Source organism: Lynx canadensis, chromosome X (genome assembly GCF_007474595.2).
Source record: "Lynx canadensis isolate LIC74 chromosome X, mLynCan4.pri.v2, whole genome shotgun sequence".
In the NCBI taxonomy this organism is placed as follows: domain Eukaryota; kingdom Metazoa; phylum Chordata; class Mammalia; order Carnivora; family Felidae; genus Lynx; species Lynx canadensis.
The window spans coordinates 78,983,751-78,999,999 of NC_044321.2; the positions used below are offsets into that span (position 1 = coordinate 78,983,751).

Sequence of the window (16,249 nt, forward strand, 5' to 3'; positions counted from 1 at the left end):
AAGGTCTCTAGACATTGCCAAATGTCCTCCATAAGGCAAACCCCCACACCCACGTTGAGAGTCACTGCTTTATTCAAATACCTTCTTCTTCATGAAGCCTAGGTTAACCCTATTTAAAATTACAGCCAGTACTCCCTTCAGCAGCACATATACCAAAATTGGAACGATACAGAGATTTAGCATGGCCCCTGTGCAAGGATGCTACAAATTCATGAAGCACTCCATATTTTTATAATTTCAAAGGATAAACACAAAATTTGCTACTTGTAGAATCATGATTTAACTCCTTACCTCTAAATAAACTTAGTTAATATTTTTAAGTTCTAGAACAACAAAAAAAAAAGTACAACCTATGCTTCCCCCAACCCGAGAATTTCTTATCCTCCTGATCCTGCTGTACTTTTCCGTGGCACTTATCTTACTCTGGCTGAGCTGCTAGAACAAAAATACCACAGACTGAGTGGCTTATAAACAAGAGAAATTTATGTCTCACAGATCTGGCGGTTGGGAAGTCCAAGATCAAGACGCTGGCAAATTCAGTGTCTTATGAGAACCTGTTTCCTCACTGGTAGCCATCTTTTCACTGCAACCTCACATAGCAGAAGGGACAAGCTAGCTCTCTGGGGTCTCTTTCACAAGGGCACTAATCCTAATCATGAGGGCCTAATCACCTCCTGAAGACCTCACCTCCTAATACTATCACCTTGGGTGTTAGGATTTCAACATATAAAATTTGGGTTGACACAAACATTCAGATTATAGCCACACTTGTCACCTTATAACATAACGTACAATATACTTTATTATGCTTTTTTAAAACTATCTCTCTAAAATGTAAGTTCTACAGGGAAGGGATAGATTTTCTTCCTTATTGTATCCTAAGCACCAAGAATAGTGTCTGGCACTTGAAAGTACTCAATAGTATTTGTTGAATTAATAAATGAAAGGAACAACAAGGATAATGATAGAGAAGACAAGACCAAAACAGAAAAGACAAGAAGATGGAAAACATGCTGAAGTGACAACTAGAGCAAGATGAAAGAAACTACATCTGGATTGCCTATAAAGGGGGACCTGATAAGATACAAGGCTGATCTGCTCCACAAAACCCAGGCAAGACTCAAACCTGAAGATACAAGTAAGGCACAAGGCTAAAAAGAGGGTCTGATTGAAAGCCTAGACACAAAACTGGTAAACATCTTCATCCTACCAAGAACATCCATTTTTCTGTAGCAAGAGACTGGAAATCTTTTTCCCCCAAGAAAATGAACCCACAAAAGCTCTTAGTTTGGAGATACCAGGCACTGTTGTAGTGGTAGAGGGGTGGAACCAGGAACATTCCATGCAGATATGCATTCTACATGGTGGGAATCCCACTCCTCTGGGATGCTCCAACTCTAAAAGTCCAGCAGCCAGGCAAGAAACTTGGAGATAATTCTCTCAAGAAACTGAATAGTCCCAAAGTAAAGATCTCCTGAGACACATATGGGGGACACCCCAACACAATCACTAGCAGTAAAGCCAAGAATCAACAAACCCACTCAAGCTGAACTGCCAATCAGGTTTTTAATGCCTCACTCTATTTTTTTTAAGTTTATTTATTGGGGCACCTGGGTGGCTCAGTTGGTTAAGCATCCCACTTCGGCTCAGGTCATGATCTGAGCTTCATGAGTTTGAGCCCTGCATTGGGTCCTGTGCACACAGCTAGGAGCCTGGAGCCTAGAGCCTGGAGCCTGGAGCCTGGAGCGTGGAGCTGCTCAGGATTCTGGGTCTCCCTTTCTCTCTGCCCCTCCACCACTCACAGTGTCTCTCTCTGTCTCAAAAATAAATAAATATTTTTTAAAAAGTTTATTTATTTTCAGAGAGAGAGAGAGCACAAGCAGGGGAGGAACATTTTGAGAGGAAGACAGAATCCCAAGCAGGCTCCACATTGTCAGCACAGAGGCCAATGTGGGGCTCGAACTCAGGAACTGAACCATGAGATCATGACCTGAGTTGAAATCAAGAATCAGAAGCTTAACCGACTGAGCCCCAAGGCCTCACTCTTAAATATGAACAGAATAGTCAACCAAGTATCACCAGCTGTTTGATTGAAGTCTCAATTGTGAAAGACAGTGACAAAAACAGGAAAAAAATTCCTGAAGGAAACAGACAATTCAAAGAACAGAAAAAATACACACACACACTTAATCATATTACTAAAAAGAGAACAAGATGTTATACTAAAGGAACAGAGAAGAAGAAAAACCTTTTGAAAATTAAAGGTAGCACGGTAGAAAAAATTTCAATGAAGATGTTGTCATTTATATCAAGAAAATTTCACATAAATGAAAACAAAAAGGCAGCGATGGAAAATAGGAGAGGAATGAGTAACACATTATGGAATCAATCCACGAGGTCCAAAATCCAAATAATAGGAGATACAAAGAAAATATAGAAAATGAGGGGAAGGAGGAAATAATACAGGAAAATTTCTGAAAGTATTAGCTTCCTGACTGACAAGGCCTAAAATGTACCCACCACAATGAATGGGAAAAAAAAAAAGCCTACATGGTCAAGAAGTTTCAGGGATAAAGAGATTCCCTAAAAGTTTCTAGAAAAAAAAAAGAGAAGAGAAATTACCTATAGGACCTAAAGTAGCATTTAGACTCATACAACACTGGCAGCCAGATGACAATCAAACCATGTCTTCAAATTTATAAAGGCCAATTATTCAAACACAAATCCAGAAATCTAGAGAAAGTTTAAGCCATGTGTCAGGAATGAAAAGACACTTACAGACACGCAAAAGCTCTAGAAGTTTACCTCCTAGGCACTCTTCCTCAGGAAGCTAATGGAGGTCGTATTCCATCCAAAAGGGGGTATAAACCAGAAAAAGGAAGACAGGGGCTCTGGGAGACAGGACAGGAAAGCAGCAGAGGGCCTCAGGAGCCTAGGATGGAAGATTCTCAGAAAAATGTCTTCCGGGGAAAAAACTGAACTCAAGTTGTTGAGCATAGGGAGAATATAGATGAATGTTTGACAGAGCTCTTAGAGCATTTGCAGAAAAAATTAGCAACAGGTTCATAAAAAACTAAACCAATGGAAAAATGAGGTAATTATTCATGTCAATAAAAAGTTATAAACATCCATCACATCATACACTATATATACACACATATATACACACATATATACATACACACACACACACACACACACACACACACACACACACAAAACAGAGGGATGCCTGGGTCGCTCAGTCACCTGAGTGTCCGACTCTTGGTTTCGGCTCAGGTCACGATCCCAGGGTTGTGGGATGGAGCCCCGCATCAGCCTCCCTCAGTGCAGAGCCTGCTTGAGATTCTCTGTCTCTCTCTGCCCCTCTCCCCCACGTGCTCTCACTCTCTCTTGCTAAAAAATAAAAAAGATGAAGTGCAGTATTATGTGAAAAAAAAAACAGGTGCAGAACAGAGTCCATATTAAGCTACCTTTGAGCCAAGAAAAGCTTATTTTTTAAAAATAAGCAAAAACAAAATTTGTTACATATAGAAGGAGGTGGGGAACTGGGTAGAGATGAAAGCTAGACCTTTCTAAATATACATTTATTTTGCAGATTTGACTTTGCAACCATGTAAATATTTTACAAATATAAAATAAAATTTAATCAAAATGAAAAAACTACAAGCCCTAAAATTTGAAAGCAAGCAAAATGAAAAAAAATTAAAAAGAACCCATATATCAAGTATCAAGTTAGTGGCTTAACTACAAAGAACATAGAGAGGTACTATTTCAAGAGGCATGATAATTAAAAAAAAAAGAACTGGACATACATCTTGAGCTCTTTTCAGTTATCATTTGTTGGTAATAATATTGGTACTCTTGTTTGGAAATTATTATATATATATATATATATATAGTAGGATACATATATGTGTGTGTGTGTATATATATATACATTAGGATACATATAAGATATATATATGTAGTAAGATAATAAATAAGTAATTATTTTAATGTTGTCAGGACTAAAATTTTCATTGTAAGACAAAAGACAAAAATCAAAGGATTTAAGTAAAAGTTCTGTCATTCCAAATTCGATTTGAATATATCACTATGAACTAATATTTTCTCTTTAAAAAATATTCCCTAGCTCTGCCCAGTAGAAAGGCCTTGAAGTATTACCAATCCAGTATAAATAAGCACCCCTAAGCACCCATACTGTAGCCTCCAAATACCATTTCCCACTAAAAGAGACAAGGATTCCTTGAAGAAATGGCTGATTCCCAGTCTCAAGCAGAAAACACATTAGATGTGCTAGAAATATCTTAGCTATACACAACTATCAGGGCCATCCTAAGGCTCTTATCTAAGACAATGTAGAGAGGTTCTGATTGGTTAAAAATGGAACTTGAGTATCAAAAAATAATAGTAAATGCAGTAGACTAAAACATATCAAGTATGTTAAATATCCATGAGTTTACAGTGATACTGAAACAAACAAATGTAACTAATCATCGTTTGAAGAAGATGAAAGAACCAAGGATTTAGCTTGTATTGATTGTATCAGTACATCAGGGTAACCAAATAAGGATAAGGAATAAGGAAAAGTGATTTTTAGAAGAATTCCAACTAATAAATGAAGAAAACATGATAGACTAGGCAATGATCACCAATGGCTGCTAAAACCATTACGTGAAAAGCTAACAGAATTTTTTTTGAGGGGGAGAGAGAGAGAGAGAGCGAGAGAGCGAGAGAGCATGAGTGGGGGAAAGGCAGAGGTGGGGTCAGGGAAGAGAGAGAATCTTAAGCAGGCTCCACGACCAGCGTGGAGCCCAACACAGGGTTCAATCCCATGACCCTGAGATCATGACCTGAGCCGAAATCCAGAGTTGGACGTTTAACTGACTGAGCCACTCAGAGGCCCCTACAGGAAATTTTTCAATGAGTGGATCGAGCTGATGACACTGAATCCACTGTTCAATCTTAACATCACCAAGAGGGCCTATCAGACATATATGCATTAAAAATATTCTCACCTCAAATTAAATCTGAATCGAATCAACATTCTAGATCTACCAGTTTACAGGAAATACTGGCGATAGAGGAAGAACATTAAATGACATCATGAGAATTCAATAAGCAAAATCCAGCACAAGAGGAGCATTGTACAGTTCAGTTGGTTGAGCGTCTGACTCTTGACTTTGGCTCAGGTCATGATCTGACATTAGTAGGTTCGAGCCCTGTATCAGACCCTGTGCTGGCAGCATGGAGCCTGCTTGGGATTCTGTCTCCCTCTCTCTCTCTGCCCCTCCCCTACTTGGTCTCTATCTCTCTCTCAAAATAAACTTACAAAATCCAGAACGAGAATTTCCACAGGAAAACCAATCAGTTTCTTCAAAAAATAAATTGTAAGAACAAAAAAATTAAGAAGGAAGGGTACTTACAAATTAAAAGAGAAGAAAGAGACATGTTAATTAAATACAAAGTGTACACCTTGTTTGAATACTGATTTGAACAAACCAAATGTAAAACTCAAACCATTTATGTGATAAATAGGTGTCAAATCTGAACATTTATTGGATATTTGATTATATTATGGGTTAAATATTTGTTTCCAGGTGTAATAATGTTATGAAGTTATGTTTAAAAAATTAAGTTCTTTATTTTTTTTAATATTTATTTTTGAGAGAGAGAGAGTATAAGCAGGGGAGGGGCATAGAGAGAAGGAGACACAGAATCGGAAGCAGAATCCAGGATTTGAGCTGTCAGCACAGAGCCCAACGCGGGGCTTGAGCTCGTGAACCGCAAGATCCGAAGTCGTCATGACCTGAGCCGAAATTAGATGCTTAACCAACTGAGCCACCCAGACACCCCTGAGTTCTTTCTTCTAGAACTCACACTGAAGTATTTACATTTTATATGATACAATATCTGGAATTTGCCTCACACTAATCCAAATATGTTGGTGGAAGGTGAGGTGGGTGAGAGTATAGATAAAATAAGATTGTACACATACTGATAATTGTTGAAGCTGGGTAATGGATATGTAGGGTTCATTATACTACTCTCTACTTTTATACGTTTTCAGTTCTTCAAAATATAAAATGAAAGGAAAATTTGTACAATAAAGGAAAATACAATCATATATGTGTGCTTGGCTCAGGAGTGAATATCTACATAACTATAACAATGTCAATACTAAATATTTATTTAACCAAGAATTGTGCTATAAACATAGAAGAAGAAGGGTAATTTGGGAAGAAAGACAAAATAAGAGAGAATTCTTATACACCATAACTGGAAGTCAACAAATAATATGTAACTTCGATAAATCAAAATACATGAGAATAATGTACTATTTGGAAATATCGAACCCCAGAAGAAATAGCTAAAATAATTGCTGTTCTTTCTGGGGAGCAAGATTCAAGAGCATGGAAGGGTGGGGCAGAAGAGCACCATTTTTCCTAACTAACCTGTTAGTAGTATTTGTCTTTGAAAACTATGTACTTCTATTTCTTTAAAGGATTTAAAAAAATTTTAAGCGTGTTTATTTTGAGAGAGACAGCACAAGTAGGGGAGGGGCAGAAAGAGAGAGAGGGAGAGAGAGAATCCCAAGCAGGCTCCATGCTGCCAGTGCAGAGCCCAAGGTGGGGCTTGAATCCACAAAGCTGTGCAATCATGACTGGAACTGAAAGCAGGAGTCAGATGTTCACCTGAGTCACCCAGGTGCCCCTTTGATAGTATTTTATTTAAAGACTGCTTCTTAGGTCTTGGTGCTCTGGCTGTCCACTCCCATAAAATCCATATTTTGACTCAATATTCAAGAGTAGATATTTAAACCTCAAATCAGGACAAACTAGGGTTATCCTATCGTCTTAATGGAATGGAATGTCACTACCACTAACACAGAAAGAGAGATGAAGGTATAAAAAAAAGTGAGAACAACCTAGTGCCATAATATATACAATATTACTTTTATTACAATGGGCATCTGGCCTTTATTTGACTCATGACACCAGGGTCGTGGGATCCAGCCCCATGTTGTGTTCCACACCGAGCGTGGAGCTTGCTTAAGATTCTCTCTTTCTTGGGGCTTAGACGGTTAAGTGCCTGACTTTGGCTCAGGTCATGATCTAACAGTTCTTGAGTTCGAGCCCCATGTCAGGCTCTGTGCTGACAGCTCAGAGCCTGGAATCTGCTTTCAGATTCTGTTTCTCCCTCTCTCTCTGCCCCTCCCCTGTTCACACTCTGTCTCTGTCTCTCAAAAAGTGAATGAACGTTAAAAATTTTTTTTAAAAAAAGATTCTCTCTTTCTCTCCTCTGCCCCTCTCTCCCATTCACATGCTCTCTCCCTCTAGAATAAATTAGAAAAAAATATGTGTCCTATTAGAAGGTACCACACAAGTGTTAGAAACCTGAATCATTAGGAGGGTGGGCATTGGTAAGAAGCAAAAGGGAACCAAGAGTGTCAGCTGGGAGTCCTATTCAGTCCTTATGAGCAAGGCTTTTGACTTTTTTTTTTTTAAGTTCCACAAGGGCAGGTACCATATCTGCTTGAGTCATCATTGGATCCCCAGCACCTAGCACAGTGCTGGACACACAGGAGGCACTCAATAAATAGTAGGTGCATGAAAGAAAAGGATATAAAAATGTCTTAGAGGCCAACCTTATGATGTAGATGCCGTATCACTTACATCTCTCTTGATATTTCTCAGTTCTATTCTGCCAAAAACACTAGTCTTCCAAATATTTCAGACACTCGCCACTTGTTATACTGCTCTCATCAGTACCTCTCTCCTAATACCTCCTTCCTATTAAATTCCTTGGATGCCTGACATGTGCAATAATGGATTCAGTTCCCTGTCTTGCTCTCCACCCTTCTGGAAATGAAACACTTAGCAATGTTCTCTTTCTGTGTTACAAGGTATGCTTACAAAACAGAGCCCCTCCTCCCCTGTAGCACCAGTAGCCACTCTATTATTAAAATGTCAGGGACACTACTATTACAGACTGCAATGCCTCAGGTCATCTTCAACCAGACCTTGTTCCTCATTACATGTGCCACTTGATTGTGTTTCTCAGGGATGTTTTTCAAATGGTTAGACCACACACAGATGATGTTTCTGTCTAAAGAAAGAAAAATAATTTGATTTACATTGTTTTCTTGATAAAAGATTATTTAAAAGAAAATGTCTGGCAATTTAAATTCCCTCCTTCAGAGAGGCAAACACAGATTTGAGGCAGCAAAGTGCCTATTCAAGCTCAAGGCTATTTTTCAGAGAAAACCTGTTTCCTGGTCTAGCCATTATGAAGCTTATTATTAATGGAGCTAGTCTGCAATATTTTCTCACATGCTACAAATGCACAGTATGACAAGGTCTGCTTTGTGTTAAGATTTTAACAGGGAAATAAAAGGTAATGGGTTTTGTTTTTGTTACTGAATAATAGAACACTGACGTCATATACTCATTTAATTCAGCACACACAGGGGGGAAAAGCCAAGTGCCTGCCCTAATGAACTGTAGTTTAAGCATATGGGTATTAAACAGTGTGACTAATATAAAATGATGGTGTTTCAAGTGGATTTGTTGAAAATGGGTAAATGGAAAGTTCAGGAATGGAATCTTGGAATGGGTACTGGGATTAAATCTCAGAAATATGCCATTGTGATTTCCCTTACTACCACTCACCCCTACCAATTATTTTAAGGCAGATTTATGACAGAAAGCTCTAGTTTTTAGGGATGTAGGACTATGAAACAGAAAAGCCAACTCTAATAAAAAGGAGACTGCTCCCAGTACAGAAAGTAGCATAAAATGATGATGACGATAATGTGTGGGCAGCAGCAACATTAACATTTACTAAGTGCTAAATGGGGCTCAGGCATATGACTTTTCAAGGAAAAAAGGGTGAGGGTTGTGATTCCTAGCACTATGTTACAATGACTACCCACCAAAAGGAATCCAAAATTAACTTTGTGATCACGTTCTGCATCAAAAAATTCATCTTTCTCCTTTAAGGCCACCATGTTTTCCACCCCTCTCCACTCCCACTGACACTGTTCCTAAACCTTCCCTCTCCTCTCAGCCCTTGGTTTGTTATTTCTACTAGTCATGGTCTTCAACTGACCTCTCCAGATTCCCAAGTAGTGCCCCACAGTCTTTGGATTGCCATCTGGACCTCAGTTCACAGAGAAGGTGGACTTGTTTCAGTAGCCATTGATGACAGGCTGGAGAAGGCAGGGCAGGAGAGGCACAACAGGACAAATGAAACTGAAGACCACAGCAGTAAAAGGGATGTAAGAATGTTCTCTCATGAGGGCAAACAAATGATGCTTGCTTGGAAGGTATGGCATATGTGAAAGTCCATAGCTGAGGTCAAGACACTCCAGATACTCCATAGTGCAAAGGAGTTTCAATCTTGTCATGACGTATGGGTCAGCAAGCTTTCTCAGTAGAGAGCCAGATAATAATTTTAGGTTTTGCAGGCCATGTGGTTCCTGTCACAATCACTTAACTCTGCCATGCAGTGCAAAAGCAGCCACAGACAATTCATAAACAAGTGAGCTCAGTTATGTTCCAATAAAACTTTATTTATAAAATAAAGCTCAGGTGTGGGACAGATGTGGCCTAAGGCCCATAGTTTGCCAACCTCTGCCATAAATTAAGTTCTGCCTCTCTGAGGCCTCATTAGGTTTCCAAAGTCTGAAATCCTTCTAAGGAGAAAATACTATAGTGGTTGAGAAAGTAGGCTTTGCATTGAATAGACCTGAGTGTGAACTTCAGCTCTGGCAATTTCTAGATGTGTGTCTTGGGGCAAATTATTTAATCTCTCGTCTGTAAAATAATAGTGCCTACCCCTCAGGGTGACTATAAACAGTAAACTAGACAGTGATGTGTGCTAATCACTTAGCACAGGGCCTGGTCCCCAGGAAATGCCCAATAAGTGCCCGGTGATATTATTAGCTTAATAGCTAATAAGGGGACTTAGTAGATAAAGGATAGGGAAGTGGTGGCTTACAAAGGGTATAATAGATGGAGAAGACAACAGAGCCCCTCAGGTCTGGGTATAGATGTTGTCACATTGACACCATTGAGCATTTGGAGGTAAGACTCTAGTCTCTGTAAAATCTTCTTCTGAGCTTCAAATTTCATCTAAAAGGAATATATATAATGAAACAAGAAGTCTTATGCAATATCACCTCAAAGAATGGAAAACAAACAGGATAAGAGAAGATTGTCCCACAGATTCTTGTGTCATGGTCTGAGCAAATAAGGAACCTATAATGATGGAACAGTAACAGACCTAAGAAGGTATTGGGAGAAAGGTCAAGAGTGAGCTCTTGTATAAGCTCTTCATTTTATCTGATCTTTCAGACTGAACACTCAAGCTATAGGTCGGTGCTGTCCAGTAGAACTTGTTGTGATAATGAAAATGTTTTATATTGGTATTATATTCTATATAATATGGTAACCCCAAGCCACACATGGCTAATGAGCACGTGAAGTGAAGCTCATGTGACTGAAGAATTGAATTTTTAATCTTATTTAATTTTAATTAACTTATACAGTTACCTTTGCTATAATATGGATTTCTACACTATGCTATGCAAATTACACAAAAGAAATCACAGGGTATTAAAAGTACACTTGTCTTGGGGCACCTGGGTGGCTCAACTGGTTAAGCATCCGACTTCAGCTCAGGATTCGTGGGTTCAAGCCCCGCATTGGGCTCCATGCCAACAGCTCAGAGCCTGGAGCTTGCATCAGATTCTGTGTCTCCCTCTCTCTCTGCCCCTCCCCTGCCTGCATGCTGTTTCTCTCTCACACAAATAAACAAATGTAAAAAATTTTCAAAAGAGTACCCTTGCCTTGATGAGCACTAATATACAGAATTGTCGAATCACTATAGTGTACACCTGAAACTAATTTAATAATGTATGTTAACTGTACTGGAACTAAAACTCAAAAAAAAAAAAAAAAAAACACAGGGCTCATGGTAAAAATGGGGTCAGGCACACACATTCCAAAACTTTATCAGTAATGCATATAGAAAAGATAGGAACTGGGGTGCCTGGGTGGCTCAATTGGTTAATCATCCAACTCTTGATTTTGGCTCAGGTCATGATCTCACAGTTCATGAGTTCGAACCCCTGCATCGGGCTCTGTGTCAACAGTGCAGAGCCTGCTTGGGATTCTCCATCTCCCTCTCTCTCTCTGCCCCTCTCCCACTCACACAGCACTCTCTCTCTCTCTCTCAAAATAAATAAACTTAAAAAAAAGAAAAGATAGGAGCCTAACAAAAAAGAGTAATACAGTTTTACACGTTTAAATGGTTGAGAAATGTATAGATGCATACCACAATAAGGATGGCACTTTACCCCGACAAAGACCTGAAGTTTGCTTGTGGAAGTGTCCACTTGTGAGTTATCATGAAGTGGTAAAAGGAGGGTTATGTGTCACACACAGAAAGATATAGCAGCAGAAGTGGCTGAGTGTGGTTCATAACACACTCAGTGCGCAATGGTACGCGGCAGACGTTTGAGGTATGTGTGCATGTTCACTTTAGGTATTCTTATGCAGCTCAGTTCTGCCGGGTGCAGTTTCCTTCTTTCATCGGGTATTTCTCGTGGACAAAATCACTCCTAAGCCAACGTGAAATGTGCATTATGTTCAAATTGTTCCCTGATCTATCAATCCCTTGAACAAATTTCAATTTTTAAAACAAGCATTATAGCAGAATTGACTGTATTTAAAATCAAACAGCCACATGTAGCTTAGTGGCTACTGTGTTAGAAAGTGCAGGTATTGATTTTAAGCACCTGCTTGGGTATCTGGGTAGAGCTGTGCAGTCAGGTTTCCTACAAGTCTGGCACCATTCATCCTGATGGAATGGAGAAGTGAAGACTTAAGCTGGGTACCAACCTTGAGCTGTTCCTCATAGCTCAGCCGTCCAGAGTGGTGTCACAACATCAGCCAGCCTTAAATAAAATGATTCAAGCACTTCATTCATTATATAAATATGTACTGAGCTCCTACTATGCATAAGTACTTTCTGCCACCATTTTTTCTGGCATTTTACTTATTCAGAAAACCTAACTCTCATGTCCCTGGGGAGATACAGTCTGGGAGAAGAGCCCATTTTGGTGCTGTCTACTTAAGAAAACAGAACAGATGGGCAAAGTTAATATAAGAAAAATCCAGATTTATCAGGAGGTAATTAATCATATTACAAAAGGCTTCACTGTTGGGTTCCTTTAAATAGCTCACCTCCCTAATGCTTTTAAAATATAGTTTGATTTAGAAAATATATTTGTTGTATAAAATGAGGTATGTTTGTGTTTTCATCGCTGCAATGGGACTATTCATTTGTACATTCTTTCTCTGGATCCCTGATTTCCAGCATACCTTCCCTGGACCTTTTTAGGGACAAGGTCCCAGTTTAAGATTTCATTTCTGTGAAAAACACACTTAGAGGCAAGGAGAATATTTTCTGCCATCACAAAGCATTTCCACCAACGTTCCTCCAATGTCTTCAAGACTGCCCTGGGTATTCTAACTTGGGTGCCCCCTAGAATCCTTGCAATGCCATGTTAGTTACATCAGGCATACAGAATTTTAGTAGGCCCAGAGATTCACACTTGCTAAAGGGAAAGGATATCAGCCTGGGCCTTACCTTTCCTCCTAGGAACCATCGAGTGGTCCAAGATGGCTTGGTTTCTTGTGCCTTTTCTGTCCTCTTTGACACTTCTTGCCTATTATATGCATGAAGTTTCCCTTACATGCTCTGCCCCAAAAGAGCTGTGACCAACCTGGAGGTTTTATGGCACACCAAGGGAGCAGTCCTCGTTTGGAGATGAGACCAAACTTGGAGAAGAAACACCTTAGGCTATGCATTGGGACTCTTCTCATAATCCCTGCCAAGCACCAAAATACTGAAATTCACCTGCATGAAAGGTGAACAAACAGAAGTTGGGAAACAGAAGCACGACTCCCAAAACCCTTCATTCATTTACAAACCCTATGGAAACTCAGCACCCAGCACAGTGCCTGGCAGAGTCAATACTTGGTAAAAACAGGCCTGCTGAAAGGAACTGAATTACTGCATGCCGGGCACTGGCTTAGGTTCCCAAAATAAAAAGATGAGAAAAATACATTCTTTGTCCTCCAGGGAAGAGATCAACATACTTGGATACACTTCTATGGCTAATCCCTGTCCATTTTCTACCTTCCCACCCAAAAACCAATCATCCCACTAATATTTAATAAGTGCTGACTATGTGCAAGGCACTGTGCCACACAAGATATGAGAAGGGTCACAAAGGTTACAGCCTAATTGAGAAGATCAAGTGCAGATGCAGGAAACGACGATAATAAATAATGTAATATGCTTAGTTCCTGACAAATGCTCAAGAAAAACTTCCCAGAGCAGATAAGCCTTGCATCAGGTCTTAAAGGATGGCAGGTAGGTGAATCAGATGTTTGTAGGACAACAGCTAGATGAGTCTGGCTAAAACAATAGTCCATTTTAGGGAACAGAGGAAATGAAGCTGAAAAGTTACATCAAAGTGAGATCTGGAAGAACTTTAATGCCTGAATAAAACATGGACTTTATTGTGAAGGCAACAGTGAGTTGAGGGAGGCTTTATGTAGAAAAATAAAGATGAAATGGGGAGGTTAATAAAAAGCAAGTTCATGGGGCACCTGGGTGGCTCAGTCAGTTAAAGCATCTGACTCTTGATTTTGACTCAGATCATGATCTCAGTTTGAGGCCCACTTAGGGCTCTGTGCTGGCAGTGTGGATCCTGCTTGGGATTCTATCTTTCTCTCTCTCAAAAATAAATAAATAAACTTTTTTTAATGTTTATTTCTTTTTGAGAGAGAGAAACTTTTTTTAAAAAAAGTTCTTTTTGAGGCATGTGTTTGCAATTGTAAGGAAAATGTCCAAATGGAAACATCTAACAAGTAAATAGAGAAGCAGTACTACAAGTCATGAGAGAAGTCAGAGCTAGAGATTTGAGTGAGTGTCTATAAAAAATACAAGCTGTAAGATTCTTTAAAAAAAATAGCTTTCAGTGAAGAGAAGAGCAAAAGTCCAATGACTACGCCTAGGAAAAAGGCAATATTTGGAGAACAAGAAGAGATGCTGGTGACCCAGGAAAACCAGGACAACACAGGGCTTAGAGGCCAAGGGAGATGCCTTTAAGTAAGGCACTGACATACCCAGTATGTCTGAGGCCAAAGAAAGGTAAAGAAGACAATAGTAAGTGGCAGACAGGAGGGACAAATGAAGGTTTCAGATCCTAGGCATGCAGACCCTAGAGGGAGGCAGACCTGGGTGGTCTCCTGGCTCCACCACTTACTAGTTACTTGGCAAGTTAATCATTCCCTATCACCTTCCTTTTTTTTATCTGTAAAATGGAGATAATAATTGTTCCTACCTCATATCATGGTTATAAGATTTAAATAAGGGATAATTAATAAAAAGTACTCAGCAGAAGATTAAATAGAGATGATGTTTGTAAAACTCTGAGCACAGCATCTAGCACCTGGCAAAAACTCGGTATGTGTTAACTATAAGTGTCATGATGTTTAAAGACAGTATGGGACTGGGTACGGGGAAGTTAAAGTAGGGGTAACTATAAGGCATAAGCTGTAAGAGTTAGAACAGGTGAAAGCCTCACTCTGGAAGGAAGAAGGAATCCATTTTCCTCTAACACATGACTCAGTGTTTTGCCTATTTACCTTTTGGTGCCTGATCATTTCTGTGTAACTTGTTTGAGCACCAAGAATATGTGAATGGACTTGGCTGGACACATCAATGATGAGCTGCGAAATTACCTTTTTGCCCTTGTCCTCTATCTTGGATTACATCCCAATGGTAAGTCATACCTAATTCGGAATACACACACACACACACACACACACACACACACACCCACACACATCTCCAATGTATGTAATAATAGATTTATTAACAAAGATTCCTCCATGGCTTCCTCTTATTACTGTAAAGTTAGTATGCCATGACCACTAGGTAACTTAAAGGATGCCAACATGGGTGCTATAATATTTAGCCCATATACCATTTTGTGTGTTTACAAAGTACTAAAGAAAGCAACTGTCACAACATGGAAGCATTTGGGGGGAATTTCAAATTTCTAAAAAAAACATTTAAGTTGTACCAAAGTTCAGGTGTTAATGCATAGCACCCTCCATCCAATTTACTCCCAGGAAGAGGCAAGTCATTAATAACATGAGCTTTGGAGCCATATTCTAACCTCAGCTCTGCCTCCCACTAGCTATGTGACTTTGGGCAAGTTACTTAAGCACTAGGAATCTCAGTGTCACCACTCATAAAAACAGGACTAGTAACACCTATCTTTCAGGGTTGTGCTAAGAATCAAACAAGCTCATATGTATGAAGTGCTCAGGGCTGTGCCTAATATGGCAGGCATTCAACACGAGTCACTGCCCTTCCTTAGGCTCTGATATGAAGCACATCACTTGACTTCTTCATGGTTCCATGTGTTGGACCTGCAAAACTAGTGGGATGTAATAAAGTATGCAAGTGCTGTTAGGATAAGTAAAATTATGTAGGAAACTTAAAAAACAAAACACAAACAAAAGAACTTTAATAACATTCTGCATTAGTGCCTGCTAGAGTGTGGTGAGCTTAAGACCTGCTTTGGACCACCTATTAACACTATCAAAAGTGTGTAACCTGCAATAAACATTTTTCTAAAGTGGCACAAATGTATGTATTTGATATGAAGAAATACAAAGGCCAGAGAGAGGAAATGAGTGAAGAGGTAAGAGACAAAGAATAAAGAATGGGCACTGAGAGGGAAAAGGGAGTGGTACTGGTCCCTCCAGATGACAGACAAGGATGAAGGAAGCTGCAGGCCCATTTAGGGATTGCCAGAGGAGGGATAGGAGAGCTGAGAATTGAAGACAGCTATCCATACCCCACAACAATCAGAATTTGTTTTGAGTGTGTAGGTCCTCTCACTGGTGAATGCCACCATGACTGTGCTCCACTTGCCCTGTACCCCTCAGCAGGAGGGCCTTTGTCCATCTAGGTCTCTTCCTCCAAATCATCAGATATGGTCTCAAATAGGACCCTACTATCGCCAACCAGTCATCTGTCCTGGTAAAGAGCCTTTCATCATATTTAGTAATTCCTCTAGTGAAATATATTTTTCAAGGCAGAATAATACCAAAGTGGATTATATTTCTTTGTTTCTTGATGTCACAGGGGGCAT

At 39.6% G+C, this 16,249-nt stretch overlaps 1 non-coding gene across 1 annotated transcript; it reads left to right on the forward strand.

The window, feature by feature from the left end:
* The first annotated feature begins 128 nt into the window (after positions 1-128).
* On the forward strand, positions 129-231 carry LOC115507929. Its single transcript, XR_003966849.1, has one exon. It is a non-coding gene; the product is annotated as a U6 spliceosomal RNA (small nuclear RNA).
* Positions 232-16,249: the final 16,018 nt, after the last annotated feature.